At 55.3% G+C, this 19,539-nt stretch overlaps 1 protein-coding gene across 9 annotated transcripts in view; it reads left to right on the top strand.

Annotated features, from left to right (window-relative positions):
- Window positions 1-19,539, top strand: part of LOC105191929 (uncharacterized) — a 107,144-nt gene that overhangs the window by 26,607 nt on the left and 60,998 nt on the right. Inside the window, exons 1-3 of one of the 9 annotated variants that reach the window (XM_025305773.1) lie at window positions 10,666-10,854; window positions 12,598-12,757; window positions 13,438-13,701. The exons of 6 other annotated variants lie outside the window; for them this stretch is intronic. The gene's annotated coding sequence lies outside the window, so the exon portion shown is untranslated. Of the gene's footprint in view, window positions 1-10,665; window positions 10,855-12,473; window positions 12,758-13,437; window positions 13,702-19,539 lie in introns of those variants that run through there. 2 more of the 9 variants (XM_025305774.1, XM_025305772.1) reach the window with 2 other exon arrangements.

Genomic DNA, 19,539 nt, shown 5'->3' with positions numbered 1-19,539 from the left:
CTTAGATGACACCGGGCTACCGTCAAAATAATTCATTCGTGCGATATTTCAATGCAAATTTCTCCAACGAGGCGAATTTCTTTCGTTCTTGAGAAAGAGAAGAGCGATACAACGCGAGACATCGGCTGTCCGACAAATCGCGGTAGGTGACTCCGCGCGAACGAGCAAGCTGGAAATGAAGAATGGAACTTAGCTTTCTTCCTTCTGTTTCTACAAAGTTTCGCCCAGGACGCGAGATCGATTTTCCCTGACGATTATACGAGACACGTCGGATCGTAACCGTCGCATTGTCGTATTTATAGCGGCCGAAAGATTGCTTTGCCATCAATTGCATTTTGACGATGGGTCTCGCTAATGCGGCAGAAAATATCACCATCTCAACACCTAACACGTATATCGATATATAACAATCGCATATCAGGAACTGATATTTCTTTCATGCTCGATCGCATTTGTCCTTCGCGTGCTCGCTTCGTACAGTTGTTCTCTTATCGTGCATAGACAGTACTAACATTTTTTTTTTTTTTCTTATTGCACTTATTCTGTTTTTACGTTGTGTCTTGTCAGTCCCACGTGTCGACGAGCTAGCGTACGAATTCCTATCGTACCCACGGAGGTTACACAAATCGGCTCGCTAAAAGCGAAACTTTTCTCATTTAACGCCGACTCGGCGACGATAGAAAGCTCGGTAAGATTTATGTAAAAGTGCAACGCGTCCACGTCAGCTTTTGCGAGGCGATAATTCTCTTTCTGTCTCTTCTCCCCCTCCTTCTTTCTCTCTCTCTCTCTCTCTCTCTCTCTCTCTCTCTCTCTCTCTCTGTCTATCTCTGTCCGCGTCGCGGAATGCAGCCGAGAAATGCGGTCGCCCTATCGCCATTTCCGCGTTATTTATACCGTAAAGAGCTGCGCACACAAACAATTAATCGTCCTTTTGGAAATATTAGAAAACACAACGCGTCGTGTTGGGACCACACACACTGCGCGTGCACCGCCGCGATTAAAAATAATTTCGCTGGCATAATTTCTCCGGCAATTTTGCCACCGCCGAATATCCCCGTAAAATTGCCGCGGTTATGAAAACTGCCTGACTCGCGGCGGCTTCGTATATTAATTTTTCTTGAAATCGAACATTATTGCACGATCCGATCCCGCGCGCGCTCACTGAAACACTATATATTAATCACCCACCTAAATATATCGTATCAATTTAACCGCTCCCTCGCGTACACATTTCGCTTTTAATGTATAAAATTTATAGCTCAGAGACACGCGCTCGCGCGTTGTTTATTTTTGCCGTGTGTGTGTGTGTGTGTGTACATTACGCGCGTAATTAAAACACTCGCCGGAAGTTACGTGCCGAAAGAAACGCCGCTCTCGCATCGTTTACAACGCGCTCGCGCGCGCGCGCGCGATCAATGGCAACAAATTAATATCGCGAATTTCAAACGCGACGACGTTAAATGAAAAAGCGACGAGCCCCTTGTCCCCTTCCCCCGCCCCGCCCCGTGCCGGCCCGTCGTCCCCTCGACGCCAACCTAATATCATAAAGCCGTTGATAAAGTAGCCGCAAGCCGGGCGCTCGCTTTATCGCGACTATATGTCCGCTCATTCTCGATGTGTGTCGGACGTAGCGCGCGCGTTTCTACGAGTATATCGCGATTACGAGCGCGACCATCGGCCGTGCGTCGCTCGCGCCGTTCGTACGTGCTAATAGCGCGCGGACACGTGAGCGCCCGGGCGATAATAATTCGCGGCAGTCGCTGCAAAGTGCCGCGCGACGCTAGTACGAAAGTTTATACTCGTACCCGCCTTATCGAGTCTCGCGCGATCGACTCGCTGGAGAATGCAAAGACGCGCGCCCGTCGTCGTCGTCGTCGTCGTCGTCGTCGTCGTCGTCATCGCGGGCGGCGCGACGGCGCGCGCGTCTGTAAAATTAATGAAGCGGAGGATGTGTGCGCAAGGCAGCGGCGCGGCGGCGCGCGATCGAAGGTCGGGCGAGGCAAATTTTGCACGAGGCCAATTTGACTCTGCGATAACGCTGCTCTGTAACTCCGCTCTGTGTTTAAGGGGGCAAGGAGAGAGAGGAAGCTTTTAGGCGGAAAGGGGTTCGTTGATGAAGAGGAGACGCGTCGGCTCACGATGAATATGCGTGCGTCTCGTGGGAGAACGGAGATGAAGCGAATGTTGTAATCGAACGCTCGCTGACAAGAGAGGAGGAAAAAGAGAGAGAGAGAGAGAGAGAGAGAGAGAGAGAGGAGAGCAGGTCTTATTAAACTTCTTATGTTCTCCCCGTGTCATCCTTCCGCGGTATATAATATACACGAGCCTCGTCCAATGAGTACCCACCCGGAGAGAACAGCGGCTCCTCTCCGTGTGTTATTCTACAAGGGCGCCGGAGTCTCTTAATTCGAGCCCGCTGCCGACAACCTAAAATAACGCGGAGGGGTCGCAGTTTGCGCGCGTTCGCGATCGCAAGAAGCAGAGGCACGGAGAAAAGGAGGGGGGCTTTGCGCGCATGACTCCGTCGACGGTACAAGGGACGTGCAGAGAGAGAGAGAGAGAGAGAGAGAGAGAGAGAGAGAGAGAGAGAGAGAGAGAGAGAGAGGGAGAGAGGACGGACGGACGGTGAGGTGAAGCGCGGGGAGAATGATAAAGGGGTGGCGCGCGCGCGCGCGCGAGCGCGCCCGCTCGAAGCGGAGAAAGATAGGGTGTCTCGAAGAGGGTAGGAAGAGGAGGCAACGAGAGAGACCGCGCGGTGGTGGAAAGCGCTGACGGAAGAGGCGGTCGTGTAGTAGTGGTGGCACGAGCGACGCTGGTGGGAAGGGTGGAAAGGGATTGTTTGAGAGCATCGACGAGCAGACGGGGCCACTTGCCTCTGCTCGACACCCCTTTACACGCCTACCCGCTCTTTCTCTCTTCCTCTCTATCTCCCTCTCTCGACCGCCCTTTCCTCCGTCTGTCTTTCTCCCGTCGCTGACGTCACTAGGCGGTACATACTTTTAAACGAATAATGCGAATTGATTTCGCGATTGTCGTCGGTCGGCCCGACTCGCCGATACACTCTCTGCTCTCGTTCGTTCGCTCTCTCTCTCTCTCTCTCTCCCCCTCCCTCCCTCCCTCCCTCCTTCCCTCTCTCTCTCCCTCCCTCTCTCCCTCCCTCCCTCTCGCTGTCTCTCCTTCTCTCCTTTCCCTCACTCTCTTCTCCACTCCACCTCCCCCCACCGCCCTCCGGCAATTTTTCTTTTTTTTCCTTTTCATCACGGGCTCTCTCGTACGGACGCGAAACCACCCTGGACGTTGATACGTATCGAGCGATTCTTTTCGAGGAGCCTTCGTGTAGAAACGAAAGCCGGAGACAGCGAGAATTAGCGATATAGTATTTATTAAAACCGAGAATCGATTCCCGGCCACACACACACACACACACACACACACACACACCGGGGCGGCCGTTGTACACGGGGACTTGAGATTGCACGAGGGAATAATAATTGATCGGGACGAGTCGATATCGCAATCGCGATCATCGCGACGGTCTTAACTCGCGAATTTCATCTCGACATTTTTGTTACGCGAGAAGATACGCGCGGAAGTCGCGCGAATACCAATGCGTGCTTCCAATTGCGTGCGGCGCAATTTTACGCCGGTAAGATAAACAGGCGCGTAAATCGAGTCGCACGCGTCGCTATGTTTTCAACTACGAGAAACGACACACGCATTTTTGCAGTTTTGTCGAATCCACAAAGCGACTGCGACGATTACCATCGTCGTAAGCTTAATTTTAGTTCTTTTCTCTCTCTCTCTCTCTCTCTCTCTCTCTCTTCCCCGTCCCTCCCATCTCGATGACATCGCGGTCTTCGCATTTCATCCCGCTTTACCGCGGATATTATACGCCGTCGATGACTGTTGTCAGTTACACGCGCCGCTAATTAAAAACGATATAAATCGCCGGACAGGCAAAAGTAAAGCGTCACGGTGATAACATTGTGCTCGGCCGAAAGCAATTAAATCGCCGCGTACTCTACTCTACCGTGACTCTCCTCTCTCTCTCTCTCTCTCTCTCTGCTCGTACACCTGTACACCTGTAAGCTCGCGCGCGCGCGCTCGGCCAAGCATTTGCACGGCACAGCGCGCGCCAGAAAAAACCATTCATCGCGCAAGCGAGCGAACGAACGAGTGGCGGTGGCGGCGGCGGCGGCTCTCTTTTGGATACGCGATACGCCGGAAGGCCAGAGAACGACATGATTCATTTTCCTCTTTTTTCCACCTGCCCTGTCTACATCGCGCCCGCGCTCGCTCGCGCGCCCATCCACCCTCTCCCGCGACCCCATGCGCCGCGCCGCGCTCTCTCTCTCTCTCTCTCTCTCTCTCTCTCTCTCTCTCTCTCTCTCTCTCTCTCTCTCTCTCTCTCTCTCTCCCGGCGGTCCGAGCGACGCGTGTCGCGCGATCGCGCGCGCCCCCGCGCGCGATTTACACACTGCGAGAGAGCGAGCGTGGGAAGCGGCGCGTTGCATAATCGGGCTGCGTTGATCCGTCGCGTGCGCCGAGGGCCACGTGCCGCGTTTTCTCGCTCGCTCGCTCGCGGGCTCTCGAGACTCGTCGTCGTCGTCGTCGTCGTCGTCGTCGTCGTCGTGGGCCCTCTCTCGTTTGGAGAGGCTGCTCTTCCGGACGCCTTGTGTCGTCCTTGGCTTCCTTCCGTTTCGTTAATGACGGCGCGGCGCAAACGCCGAAATTTCAACGAGACCGCCGAAAGCCGCGCGTGCAGCAGCGTGTCGCGGCAGCGGGGATTTTACACTCGCGAACGTCCCCTCGACTCTGCGACCTTCTTTCGTGTCTCTCTTTTGTTTCCTTATTTTTTTTTTTTTTTTTGAGAAGCGCACACGGGGCCGAGTAGAATGGAGACGCGGCGCGCGCTTGGTGGGAACGTTTCATGAACTTCCCTGTTAAAATTCGATCGACAGTTATCTCGAACGATCTTTCGAGGCTCGCAACGCGGCCCGTAGACGCGCGATATCGATGACGCAATTGTGCAGTCTAAACGTTAGGCGAGACTCGCGCCGTGTTCTCATGTTCGTTGCAAATGTATCGCGTTATAGCGACACACGTATTTCCCGTTTCGCCGCTCGTCCACACCGCTAAGTGTTTCGTCACTGCGAACCGCCGAGGGGAAAAGCGGCCCTATCGCCGCGATGCGAGATTAATTCCAGCAGAAATCCCTCGCCTGCCGTCGAACGACGCGATCGTACGCTTTAAGGATTAAACGGTCGAATGTAGACGGACGATTTCGTATCCGTAAAGTCGCCCTCCAATTGGCGCAAGGAATTTTCTCTGTCTCTCTGTGTGCGTGTGAGTGGAAGTTGTCACACACACACACATACACGCGTATACGTACGCAGTTATTATTCCGCTTTTTCATAATTTAAAAATACGATCGCCCCGTCGCACGGGTTCTTCTCGAACGAGGTGGCGGAGAGGAAGAGGTCGATAACGTCGTTACTCGTCTTTCCTTCGTTCGGCCGATGGGCGATGCCGCCCCACGGATGGGTTAAATAGATTAATCGCTTATGACGCATCGATCGAGCGCGGCCGGTACGCGCGCGCGCGCGTACTCGCGCATGTCCCCGCTCCTTTTCCTACTCGGGAAATTGCTATCGCTCTTTGAGAATTAAACTTGGCCTCTGCGCCTGCCGCACCGCGTCCGCGTCTCCCCCCGAGTGGGGACGAACGGCGGCGGCAGGAAGGTGGACTCATAAACGAGACGATGCTCGTTACTTGAAGAGGGAACGGAAGAGTAGCGTGTGTACAGGCTGTTTCAACGCGACCCGCCCGAAACGCTCCCTGCCTCTCTCTCTCTCTCTCCCCGCCCCCGCTCGCCGCCCCCGCCGCCGGTTCGGAGAAATTTATCGACGGTTTTAGTCGCGAGAGCACCTGCCATCGCGATGCGGTTAATAAGGAATTCCGGCGAATTTGACTCGCGCGAATTCGCCCGTAAATCGAACCTAACCGTAAATTCGGCTCGCGCGCTGAATTACAAGCGCGCCCGGCTTCCCTCCCTCCGCGAGCGCGCGTGAATGGCTACTTTTTTTCGGGGGCACTATGTGCCGAGACCCGCCGAGACTCAGGACTCACGACCTGAGCCTCCGCCGCGCGCAATTGCGTGGCTCCGGCGCGTCGTGAGCCCTTCGAAACGGATCCCTCGCGTGAGCTGCGACTCATCGACGGTGCTAGCCGACGGTGTATCGCGCGGCCGACACAAAGAATCACATTCCCGAAAGAGCACTCCTCCCGAGGCTTGACCCAAATCTAATGGAACACCCCGGGACATCTCCGGCGGCCGGCTCGATCAACGAGAATGCAGAAGAAAACGCCCGATATATAACACATCCTCTCCGGCTTTAATAAATCTCCCCCTCGCCGCCTCCCACTCCTCCGCCCCGCCGCCGCCGCCGCCGCCGCCGCCGCCGCCGCCGTCTCCTCCCTTGTCTCCCCTGCGCCCCCCTTCTTTGCCCCCGATCGCCCCGCCGGAGCGGCTGCGACCGACGATGTTTTGCTCCGGACGATTCCCGAGATCGAGAGAGAGAGAGGCGTACGCGCTGAAAAAGCGATCGACGAATCCGGCCGCGGCCGTAAAAAGGAGGGCTCGTCCTACCTCGTAATCAAAATTCCTTTCCGTAAGGCGATAAGATAACGCACGTTCGGTACACGCTCCGCGCGCACGCGCGAGGAGAAAAGGCGACGGCGGCGGCGGCGGCGTCACTTTATCACGAGCCTCGGACCGAGCGATCGCGCGCGCGCGCGCGCGCGAGCGAATTAACGCTGTTTTGTGTCGCGCCGGTGTTGGGTGCGAAATTCTTCGCTCGCGTCGCTGTAACCCTACGCGAGTCGCCTGTTTTGCATTTAATTTCTCCTTGCCTTGGCTTCCCCTGCTCCCCTGCTCCCCTGCTCTCGCCGCCTCGCCGAAGCCTCCCTGCGCGAGCGCTTCGCGAGCCCATCGCGCTTTAAGCGGAACAGCCGGGGATATCTTATAGATTTAGCGCATGATACCGCCGAGATTCCGGCTATTGTAGATCTCGCGGCGCAGGAACGCTCCAGGTGCATAATAACGAGATAAGAGGTAATTTAAAAGGGAAATATTCAGGATACATTAAATAAGGTAGCGCGGGGAGGGGGTGGCGGGACGGTTCACCGTTGAGGAAAGACCGGCTTTATCCGCGTCTTTCAATAATGCTCTCCGTGGCGCGCGCGCGCTCTGCCGCTTTCGAAATTAATTATTACTTTTCACGGGATTCGTGGAAATATCGTCGGACAATATTACTATTATTTATCATCTTCAATGGCGCATTATACCGCGCCGTCGCGGCGTGTCCGCGTGTGTCGCCATTGATACGCGATTCGCTCGAGAGAGACGCGAGTATACTCACAATAGATTTATCGTTGTCGCAATATTGAAGAGAAGGGTATCTCGATGCCTCGAGAGACCGATACATCGATATCGGCACACAGCCGCACCGATTCGTGGCTGCGCGATAAGACGGGGCGGCCACTCGAAATCGATGCTCGCGCGATGACTGAACGCGGATGATGCAGCGCCGAGTCTCCCTTCCTCCCCCCCCCCCCGTAGGGCTTCCACCCCGCGGCGATCGCGGAGGGCGAATCGTGGCCACGCCGAAATACAATCTCCCGGCCAGGCGCGTATCCTGAAGTGGCTTCCTCCGGCGTGCGCTCTCTCTCTCTCTCTCTCTCTCTCTCTCTCTCTCTATCTATCTCTCCTCTCTCTCTCTCTCTCTCTCTATCTCTCTCTATCTATCTCTCCTCTTTCCCTGTCGCACGAGCTTCCGCCGGAGAGTCGGCGGAACGGCGCGGAAGTAACGCGAATTGACCCTTCGAGCGGGAGCGTGGCCGGGCATTTTCGCGAATTGCCGCGAGCAGAGCGGCGAGAACGCGCGGAAAATGCGACTTTTCCGGCGAATCAGCGAGATCCGACGCGAGATCGCGATTCACGATTGTGCGAGCTATTGTACGTGCGCGCTCTCAAGCAGCCTTCGCGGATTCTTTGTGTTAATCCTTTATGCTCCCGTCGCATTATACTCTCCGAGTATAAAAGACTCGCGACGCGCAAGTTCGATTAGAAATACGGCGCGTATCTTACGGAAAGAGCGTTGCGTTAATCGTACATGCGCGCGCTTATCGTTTCGCCTTTTTCGGAGGGAGAGGACTTGTAGACTTTGTCATGCAAAAGCTGGATAAAACTCGGCGACAAGATCCTCTCTGGTGGTTGTGGTCGTCGTTGTAACGGGACGACGACGACGACGACGACGAAAGCGCGGCGAGCCTTCGACCGTTGAATGGTTTTAACGGCTCGGAATTGCGCTCATAAAGATCAGGGAATGCACTGACAGCGACAGCGTGCGAGAGATTATGAAGATTGGCGTGCATTATACGTACGCGAGTACGTAATCGAGCGAGCGAGCGACGAACTCCGTGTAGCGTTTTCCCTCGATTAATCTCACCTCTGATCCGATCGCGCCGCGTGTGACGCGATTAATCATTTTCCCTCGCAATCTCGCCGACTCTCAATTACAGTCTACCGTGTGTGTACGCGACACGCGGTGACGCATTACATCGACGTCAGTCGAGCCGCGTCGGTGGTAAATCGACAATTACGAGACCCGCCGAGGGACTTCGCCCCGTCTTTTCTGTTCCTCGTCGTCGCCGTCGCCGTCGCCGCCGCCGCCGCCGCCGCCGCCGCCGCCGCCGCCGCCGCCGCCGCCGCCGCCGCCGCCGCTGTCTCGAAAGGAAGCATCGATCCGCTCCGTCGACCTCTCCCTTACCTCCCTCGAAAAAAAGCCGAGACGCAAAGAATCGAAGAAAAAAAGAGGATGGAAAAAGCGCGCGCTCGGTAGGGGCGGTGGGGAAGGAAGGGCGGTGAGAGAGGGTACGAGAGGGGGGCGCGCGCAGCGAGTCAGCGCAAGATGGATTTCCTTCAAGTTCGAGCGGGCCTTAACTCGCGAAAAATGTCAAAGCGAGTAGAAGAATAGGCCGTGAGCAAGGGTGAGGGAGTGGGGTAGGTACGCGGGACTAGAGAAGGGGGATGGTTCGCGGTATGGGTAGGTGAGACGAAAGGGGTGCATGCTCGAGCGCGTCGCGCACTGTGTGTATATGTGTGTGTGTGTGTGTGTGTGTGTGTGTGTGGTCGTCCGTTTGCGACCGCGTGTGTAAGTGTATCTACGTATTTAAGATCCGAAGAGAGACGTCGAGGGGCATAGAAGGGAGAGGGAGGGGGAGCGAACAAGGGGGAAAGAGCATAAACGGACAGTGGCGAGGGAAGCAGGAACGAGGAGGGGTTCCGAGGGGGCCGCTCGGTAGGAATCGCATGACGGAGAGGGCACGCCGGGTCGTTGGAGGGGATGATTGTCAAAACAGGGCTGCAAGACGCTACGAAAAATGTTCGTATTTATGGCACTATTTCCGCCGCTTCGAGCCCTTCCGCCGGTTTCCTCGATCCCCTCTACCCGCGCGTCCCGCGAATCGCACTCCCATGTCCCTTCCTCCCCTGTCTCCTCGCACCCACCCAGATCCTCTTCTCTGCCTCCCTACCGCCGTCGTTTCACAGAGTGCGCGTCGTTCTTACTTCCTCTCCTCGTTGCTCTCCTCCTCCTCCTCCTCCTCTTCCTCCGCCGCCGCCGCCGCCGCCGCCGCCGCCACCGCCGACGTCGTCGTCGTCGTCCTCCACCTCCTCCTCGTCGTCGTCCTCCTCCTCCTCCTCCTCCTCCTCTTCCTCCTCCGTCGCCCCTCGCGTCCTCCTTCGTCCCCCCACTCGATCGACCCCACTCCGTGTCCGGTCGGGGGCCCCACCACCGATGGGTGCGCACAGCGGGGCGATAGCCCCCACCGCCACGGGCACTACTTTAATGTTACATTAATAAAAAGCAACAATCAATATCTTCCCCGTAAAAAATTTTAATCTATAACAGAGAGAATTCTGCCCCTGCCTCTCACCCTTCCCCGCCGACCCTCGCTGTTCCACCCTCTCGCCGGCTCCCCCGCGGCCTGCCACGGTCCCCTCTCCTCCGTCGCGCCTTCTCCCGCGCCTCTCCGCCCTCTTGAGGAAAACGCCGAGCCTCCGCGGACTGCGCGGATCCGAGGTCCTCAGTATCGTGCCTAGGCTCTACGCGTACCCCGTGTTCTTTCACTCCGAGTGCTCCGTTGCGCGACGGTACGAGCGAGCGAGCGAGCGAGCGACCGAGCGACCGAGCGAGCCGACGTTAGAAAGATACACACGCCGGTGCCGCGCTCTTCGTCGTCATTGTCGTCGCCGTCGTCGTCATCGTCATCATTGTCGTATATCACGTTTCGTTCGTCGCCCCCGCATCGCATCGTGCCGTGCCGTGCCGTGCCGTGCCGCGCAGCGCAGCGGCCGCGTCGCGTCGCGCCGCGCCGCGCCGCGCCGCGCCCCACCATCCCGCAGCGCGCAGGGCGCGCTGCCAACGAGGGAGAGGTGCCCTTCGCTGTCCAATTACACGCGCCCTTTCCTCGCGATCTCCTCGCGTATCTCGCGTTCCTATCCGCGCCGACTTTCGTTTTCTTTCCTCTCCTCCCTACTTCTCGTTTCTTTTTTCTTTATCGTTTCTCTCTCTCCCTCTCTCTCTCTCTCTCTCTCTCTCTGCCTCTCGCGTTTGCCTTTGTTTTCGCCTGCACAGCGCGGGTATCGTTTTGAGATTTCAAAAGCTGGACTTTGAGTTCTCTCCTCTTCGTCACGCTTGCACGTCTACCGCAGATTAGATTCGACGCTTTCATACGGCGCGACAATCGTTTCCGTTGTTTCGCGCGGCGTTCTCGACGTCGCGGTCTAAGGTAATTGACTCGCTCTTCTCTTCTCTCTTCCTCTGCGTCTCGTTAGATTTCATACGCTGCGCCCGCCACTCCCTCCCATACGCTTCTGCTCTCTCTCTCCTCTCTCTCTCTCTCTCTCTCTCTCTCTCTCTCTCGATAGCTTTATCTTATCGCATCCTTCGCGCTTTATTTTAATTGTATATTGCTTCCTGTCGGGCGATCCTCTTTTTCAAAACGCATTAAACTCTCGCGCTCCGTGCGCGCCCCTTCCCGTCTCCCTCGCTCTCTACTTGATCATGCACAAGTACGTATACACGGAGAGGCACACACTGCCATCCGCTGAAAGTGTGACGAGGGCGGTGCGCGAGCGCGCTGCGCTTGGGAAATGCGCTTTCTGGCCTCTCCTCCCCTCCCACCGGCTCGGATCTCTCACGTACTCGCGCGCCGGGCTTAAGTTCAGAGGAAATACGTAACGGGGACGAGGGCATGAATAGGAGGCATTATTAGCGGCCGGCCGCTCGCTTTCGAGTGTATCGACGCCTCCTCGGGCGAACGCGCGCGGCGAAACTCTCAGAGTCGTTGTCGTTGTCGTCGTCGTCGTCGTCATCGTCGCCGCCGCCGCCGCCGCCGCCGCCGCGTTTCTTCCAGTGATTTACCGCGCGTTGTGTACCTCCTCTCGTAGCAGCATCTTGTTCCGCGAGATTCAAAGCCGAGGCTGCGCGCGCTTTTCATCACGTCGCTGTGCCGAAGAAGCTTCGCGCACGGTGAAAGTCTCGTCGTGCGCGTCGATATCGATCGATCTCGCCAACGACGAAGACGAGATCGAAGTCGTGCCGCTCGTAGAGAGAGACGCGCCGTCGCCGTCGGGCGTCCTTAGTTACACAGAAAGACTCGGAACACTACGCGTACCCCCCTCTCGGTACTTTTGCCAAGTACCGAGTAAAACTATCTACGCTTCAACGTCGGTTGAGTCGCACGGAGTTTGTTTCTTCCGCTTTCGCGTAACGTTTTCCGGCTTTTTCGCTACGGAGTCTGCGCGTGAAACAAATCATTTTTTTTTTTTTTACATTCTTTCACACGCCTCGTGAAGCATTTATGTTCTGCGTAGGGCATGCGTTTGCTTTATATTGCTTTATCTTGCTTTGCGCTTAATCTTTACTTTTTTTGTTCTTTCTCCCCACAATTTACCGGTGCTTGTACTACAAACATCAGATAGAGAGCGGGAAGCGCACGTTTGGAGCTGCCTGTATATATAAACGTCGGGCGCCGCGATAGGATCACGTTGTGCGAATTCCACGTTCACGTACCTATGGCGGAGCGAGGGCACAAGCTCCTCGACCTGCGTTTCTTCTGGCCGGACAAAAGGATACGGGAGAGACGAAGAGAGCAAAGAAAGAACGATGAATACAGGAGGAAGAGAGGAAGAGAGAAAGGAAGGGAGATGGTGGTGGGTGGGGGGAGAGAAGCGAGACGGGGGAAGCACACACACACACACACGTATATATGTGTGTACATCATATATACCAAGTTGAGCTTCTTAGCCGAGTCGGAGAGAGGGAGAGAGAGAGAGAGAGAGAGAGAGAGAGAGAGAGAGAGAGAGACTATAGTTGGCTATTTTAACGTAGCGCACAACTGGAAGGAAAGGGTCGCTTGGTTGTTGCTTTTCCTTTCGCGGTGATGCTCTCGTAGTTTTTGTAGTACGTTTGTCATGTTCGACACGGCTTTCCTCAAGCAAGTCATCATCTTATGTCCATTGTCCTTAAGGTTGACACATAAAGTCACATAGAAAGACTGCTCTAGTCTTGAGACGTGGTATATTGGGCGCAGCAATTGTTACATCGTGATATGCTGAAATAGTGCAACCGCACGAATCACTCGTTGGTAAACTTTCGTCGAGACTTGCACAACTGAAAGACCACACAAAGTAAGCATTTCTTTCCATTTTTTTCGTATACGATTCCACGTGGCATAGCAACTATTGGTCCGTCTCGCGCGGACGTATTCTCTCTTTTCGCTCGTCGCTACACTTTAAGCTCGGTCCACAATGGGGGGATAGCTTTAGGCTCCTGTCTCAACTGCCGAAACTGTAATGTGGCCTTTGGCAAAGGGCAAAGGTTTCTCGCGCTACCAAACGTCGCGATCTCTGAGCTTCGAGCGTTATCGCAGCTTTTGGCAGCGCGAGAGAGTAGCGGCTTTTGCCAGAAATTACGTCACACCGTCGAGCTGAGGAGCGAAAAGCTAAAGGCTTACTGTGGACTCGGCCTTAAGGGTTAATCGGTGACAATGCGATTAGATATATTGTCTAAGCCTTTTCGATAAGACCTAACCACATCTGCCGTCAGCATGTTGTCGATTTTCAAGCAGATGAAAAATCATCCATTAGCCATCTGTCGCCCCTCTTTCTCGCTTTTTTCTCCCCCCCCCCTCCCCCGCCCTCTCTCTCTCTCTCTCTCTCTCTCTCTGTCTTTCTCTCTTGGATAACTTTTCTGCTTTCTTCGTAACCTCGCGTCTCATAGATATGTTGGTTACTTTCCAAGTTAAATTTCCACGCGGAATTCATATTTATGCACTCTTTCATTATAATTGATCGTAATTATGCAACAGAGCCCCTAATAAACGTCACTCCGCCTTTCTAACGCGTCGCGTTCGCGCATATTCATGGAACATTTTTAAAACGGGATACGACTGACACGACAATGATTCAGATCGATCCACGTAGTGCAGTTTAACGAGAGACGAGAAGTGGTTCGCGTGTTGAATTACGAGGCTGGCCGGCGTTGGCGAGCTTTCCGGAAACGAGGCACCGACTGATACACCACATCGTTCGAGTCTGGTGAGCCGGTTTCAGCAGCTCAACGAACAGCATAGGTAACCGTATGCCATCGGATTTCTCCCTCTCTGTTTCTCTTTCTCTCTCCCCCCCTTCCACCCACTCTCTCTCTCTCTCTCTCTCTCTCTCTCTCTCTCTCTCTCTCTCTCTCTTCCCCTTCGTCACACACGGCCATCCGTTGTAACGTCAATTTCCAATGTCACTTACATCCTCCGCACAGCGGATTCGAGATATTTCGATTCTCTTGTGTGTAACAGGACGAATTTATAAATTTTGACTGTAGAAGCAGATCCACGTAGCGAGTCAGATTTCTCAGTTGTGACGTCACGAGATTCTTTTGAGACGCAGTGGGGGGGGGGATTTTTGAACGTACCAACTAGAGAGAGAGAGAGAGGGGCGGAGAGAGAGAGAAAGAGAGAGAGAGAGAGAGAGAGAGAGAGAGAGAGAGAGAGAGTTCACACCCACACACTCACACACACAGAGGAACGAATGACACAATAGTCAGTGAAAATACGGTTCCAAAGTGTTCTGGGACCAGTTTCTGCCTGCTGCAGGCATCCCTCCAAAAACTTGACTCAACTTGCAGATATATCTGCTGGCTTACTCATGTTCTTCGCGGCTGACGAAAATTTGACTTGCTGTTGCAAACAAGCTTCCGCACCGAAAGCAAGCGCTCCTTTGTTCAACTATACGTACAAAAAACTAAAACAAAAAGACTAAAATTCTCGTTCGTATCTCGACGACCCGAACGAAGTAGGATCTCGCGTAAACGGTTGCGCGTCTCGAATTCTACCCTTATCCCTGTAATACGCGCTCTTCTCTCCCGAGCAGAATTTCTACCGCGAAATTCCCACGTCTGAGACTTCTCCGGCCAGCTACCGAGAATATCGAGAGAGGTTGGAGAATTTTCGAGATCAGATCGAGTGCGCGCATCAGCCGGGCCGATATTCGCAAGCGAGCAAGGCTGCCCAAGGATAATTCAAAATTTTCGTAATCCTCCTAACAAAGGCCACGTGTCGCCTTTTCGAAAAGAAAAAAGAAAGAGAAAACTGGACAATGGTTAACCGTCAATGTGTCAGATCAAAAGACGCCCGACAATCGTAGCTTATCCCTCAATAAAAATACCTTACCTGGATGGAAGCCGGTCAGGCGAAACAACGTCCCTCTCTTTTCGAGCTTGCATTCCTTCTCCCCTCTCACCTCCGTCCATCCTCCGTCAACACCGGATGACATTGCATAGGATCTCTCGCCCCTGGCCGTGCCTCGCGCTCGCGCGCAGGTCAGGTTGGATACCTGTACGAATGTTTCCGCGATGCATGCTTCTCTCGCGGGTATCGCGCGAGGGAGAGAGAGACAGACGGAGAGCGAGCGAGGTGTCGACGAATCTCCTGCGGGAACAACAGAGAAAGAGAGAGAGAGAGAGAGAGAGAGAGAGAGAGAGAGAGAGAGAGGACAGCCGCTGCTGCGGCTCACGGATAGCGTAATAACGCTCTGTCTGTACGGATGACTGAATGGAATGAGTCGCGCATGGACTCGCGGGTGGTTGGGACGAGGGGGTCAACCGCACGGCCAATCGCATGCGGAGTTTCGTCGGTGCGTGGCGTTACAGAGCGGCCGGTGGGAGGGGGGGACCCAACACACGTGCGTGTTCGGCGTAGCTACGCTACGCGTACGTGCAGCGCCAAGCTGCGTAACCACGTCGACGTCAGCGCGCCATGCGTGTGTGCGTGCATATACGCACGCACGCACGCACGCACTCATGCGAGGGAGCCAGCGCACACAGCCGTCGGGGACGATTCAACGACGCGCGCTCTCGGGCACACGCACGTGCGTAACACCGTCGCCGTGCGAATACGTGCGGCACCGCGTGCGCCGCGCGCGCCGGCAGGAAACCAGCTGTGCGAATCGATCGGGCCCTTCGATTTTTTTCTCACCGCCGCGCACCGCCGCTGGGGAGAGCGGTAGGGTGTCGCGTGACGCGATTGATCCGTCCGTGATAGCGGGTAGGGGGGGGGGATTTTGAGTCACGGGGCTGAGAATTATGCGGAATCGCAGGAGGAGAAAGCGGTCGGAAGCGATATTTCGAGTGTAGCAATCGGAGTCTCATCAGAGGCAGGCACGCGCGTGTGATTTCTTTCTCTCTTTCACGCGTCCCCCCCCCCCCCCGCTCTCCGCTCCTTTCGGCGGATTCTCGGCGGATACAATTTGAATCGCGAGCCGTGCACGGCTGGAGGTGCGCACGTTTTACTCGCGGAACGCAAGTTCCGCAGGAGACCTCGACGACGACGAAGGAGGTCTGTCGTGCAAAACGCGCGCTCTGCCCGCGATCGTCGCGGGCACGCCAGCTAATCACACGATGCAGGCCAATGAGCTAGATGGAAGACAATAAGGGAAATATTCTTAGGTATTAGACGCACGAAGAGACAATAGAATGTCATAGGTCGCGTTTCGCGGTTTTGTTACCGAGCCCCGAGCAGCAGACGTGCGCGCGCGCGTGTCTGTTCCCACGCGCGTCCGTGATCCCTCGCCGATTGAAATTCGTCGGAGTATAAAGCTGAGTATTTCCAATTCAAGGATGCGTGCCAGCCCCGCGGAACGCTAACGGCCGCCTTATTACCCGTTTACCGACGATACCGCGCGCGCGCACCGCCTTTCATTATACCCTCAGTTTGATTGCATCGTATGTACGGCCGGGCGAGCGAAGGCGCGGGAGAGCGAGAGAGACGGGCAAGGGAGGAAAATGTAAAAGATTGTATCTTATATCTGGCTCTAGTGGAATTTTATGATTCGCTGACGATAGATACGACGGGAGCGGAGGCGGGGGCGGGGAGATAGTGGCGGATAAACGGGTCTAACAAGCGAGACTGTGTGTGAGCCACTGTGAAGCGCTAGCGGGGTGGGGGGGGGCGGAGCGGCGAGAGGGAGAGAGCGCTTAAAAGAAGCATTGACATAGCCGCGAACAAGCGCGCGCGCGCACGCTGCACTTCTTCTCTCCCGGTGGCGTTTTTGCGCGAACGCGTTTAATTATGATAATACGATGCGGTATCCGACGTGTGTTTGCAGTAATCGCGCAAGCACAGAGCTGTTTATTAGTCGGCCGGACGGCGTAACAAGCGCGCAATTTATGGAGCAAATATCGAGCGCGATGGCTTTTCGGAAACTCCACGCTCGCGCGCAGCGCGCGGGAGAGCGCCGCGGGGGGGAGGTGGTGAGAGGAACGCGCGCCGAGTCGTCGCGCTATTGTAAGCGTGTTGTACGATGACACAGGATCGCGAGATCGCAGGAGCGACTTGCGCTGTCCGCGAGCCTGCGCGAAAAGGGCGAGAGGCCTTGATCCGGCGGAATGTTCCGCAAGATCGGGAACTCGAGCCCCCGGCCCGTCTCGAAAACCTGTTGCGGATTTTAATCGGCGGAACCGATTCTCCGAAAATCAGCTTGGCCACGGCAGCGGGGCATAAATTTCTAATTTGGAGGCAGAAACCTTCGCTCTCCCTCTCGCTCGCCGCGCCGGCCGGTGACTCGGCGCTACGGATTTTTTGCCGTACACGACGTTAATTGCCGCTCGCTCCCGATGCAAAATTCAAGCGAACTGTGAATTCTCCGGGCCACACTCGCGACACGCGTTGGTTATGAATATTTCGTGCTCTATCCGCGCACTTTGACCCGCGCGAGACTCATTATTATGCACATTCGCATTTATCGCGCGCGCGTGACGTTACTTCCGGAACTTGCCGCGCGACGCTCCCGTTCATTCAGGGACCACTTCGAGAAGTGTGTGCCACAAACTGGCGCCTTCGTCCTCCGAATCCCGCGAATCTCATTCACGCACGGCTAAATCCGTGCGCGAACGAGATTTTATCGGCGTGCCGAGCACGAAAGAGCGTCGTGTGCGGAAATGCGTGTAAGAGGACACCGCGCGAAGGGGAGTCGGGGAATCGATCGATCGCGAACGAGGGTTCATCCGCTGACTATAGCCGGCCGCGCGCGCGCGCGACGTGAGACTTGCTTACACAGATGGTTGACACGAATAATAGCGACGGCGAAGACGACGACGACGACGACGACGACGACGGCGGCGGCGGCGGCGGCGAAGAACAAGAAGAAACGCGCGACACGACGTGACGCGACGCTTCGTGTAGAGAGAGAGAGAGAGAGAGCGCTCTGCATAAAATATTGAATGCAACCACGTTCACCCGCGGCACGAGGAAGGAAGGGGAGCGAGACGGAGAAGGAGAAGGGGTGCGGCGATAGTGTCAACGAACACGCGCTTACACGTACACTTTTCTAATTACGTCGCATTTGTACGTCGACAAAGGGGATCCGCATCGCGGGTCGAGCGGTGGGCGTCGTTGAACAAGTTGCCGTGCATAATAACGCATGCGTGCGCGCAGCGGTAATGCCGCACCGGTATACGCGGTAATGCGCTATGAATAATGCGTCGGAAAAATTGAATCTTCCGCGGACGGCAAAAACCGCGGACGAGCGCGCGCGGTCGCGCGATTACGTTTCGACGTACCACCCACGCTCCGTGTACGAATATAAGCAGCCGTTGGCCGGAACAGCGGAACGAGTCATTCCTCCCTTCCCTCCCCCTCCCGCCGTTGCGGGTGACGTAAGGAGAGTTCGCGAGAGCACCCAGTGTAAAATCGAGTTACGTTATTGAAGTAGCTCTTTTACGATTCTCCGTAAGCAGAAAGGTGGAGGGGTAGAAGAGAGAGAGAGAGAGAGAGAGAGTAGGGGGTAGGGGAGAGCAAAAGATAGAGAAGGAGAGAGGGGAAATTTTATACTTTACGTCCTCTCTTAAAATAACTCCGCGCCGAATATAATACACGTGAGACTTTTATTTTTATTGACGCGCGCCATTATTTCACCCCCCGCCCAGGGTGCGGGGGTTGGCGAGATCCCATCGATCCGGACGATCCGGGAATCGAAGACGGTTACTACGGCCTTTGATGGAATTTTATTTTACTCGTGTTATCTAGCTGTTTCATTTGACATATTTTTTTACACGCACGTATTTTTATAAGTATTGGTTTAGTCAGTGTATTATGGTTATCACACGTACGAGATACAAAAAATCATCGATAAGATACAGATTATTTTCGAGCATTATGAAACTATTCGAGACAGTCTATCCGATCGAGAGATTCTACCGCGTGTTCTACATTGGTGCAGCGAAGATCTATGAAATCATTTCGACGGGTAGTGGTACCTTCGGGATAGTCTCGCGATACCTTCCCGCCGCGACTCTCGAAAATTGCACACCTGGCGAGAAAGGAGAAGAATTTTTGTCGCACACATGCCATACAGAGCGTGGAAACTCCCGTGGCGTTGCGGATCTGGATTGTGATTGCCGTGAAATAGCCTCGCGGTGCGCTCATAATAGGACAATTATATTTTACACACACACACACACACACACACAGACGTGCGTGTACGCGGAGCGCGGCACGTGAAACAACGCGCCGGACATTGAAGTTGGCGCGTTTTCATTCGCACGCCGGCGTCTCTCGTATCGCCGGCGGTGTCTTGTTTCGCGCACGACACGTCTAGACATCTCACGTGCACGTGCTTGTTCCGCGGCGTGTTTTTCAAAACAGATTCTCGCCGGAAACCGGACTTCAACCCGACCGGCCCGGTCCGATTACTACGCTCGTAATCGAGCGGAGGATATCGAGAGACTCGCCGGCTCTCTCTCTCTCTCTTTCTCTGTCTCGAGCAATCTCGAAAGGGAACAGCGATCGAGTGCGGCGGACAAGGTCGTTTCTTCCGAGGGCGCTCGCGAGCTCTCCAAAGCACGCTTCCGCTCCGGATTCTCCGCTCGTCCTGGGCGTCCGCGTGGCGAAACTGCATCTGCTCGCGGTCGCACTCGGGGC

The sequence above is a fragment of the Harpegnathos saltator genome, unplaced genomic scaffold (genome assembly GCF_003227715.2).
Source record: "Harpegnathos saltator strain DR-91 unplaced genomic scaffold, Hsal_v8.6 scaffold71, whole genome shotgun sequence".
Taxonomy (NCBI): domain Eukaryota; kingdom Metazoa; phylum Arthropoda; class Insecta; order Hymenoptera; family Formicidae; genus Harpegnathos; species Harpegnathos saltator.
The sequence above is the reverse complement of the archived record's forward strand: the minus strand, read 5'-3'. Positions and strand labels throughout refer to the sequence as shown.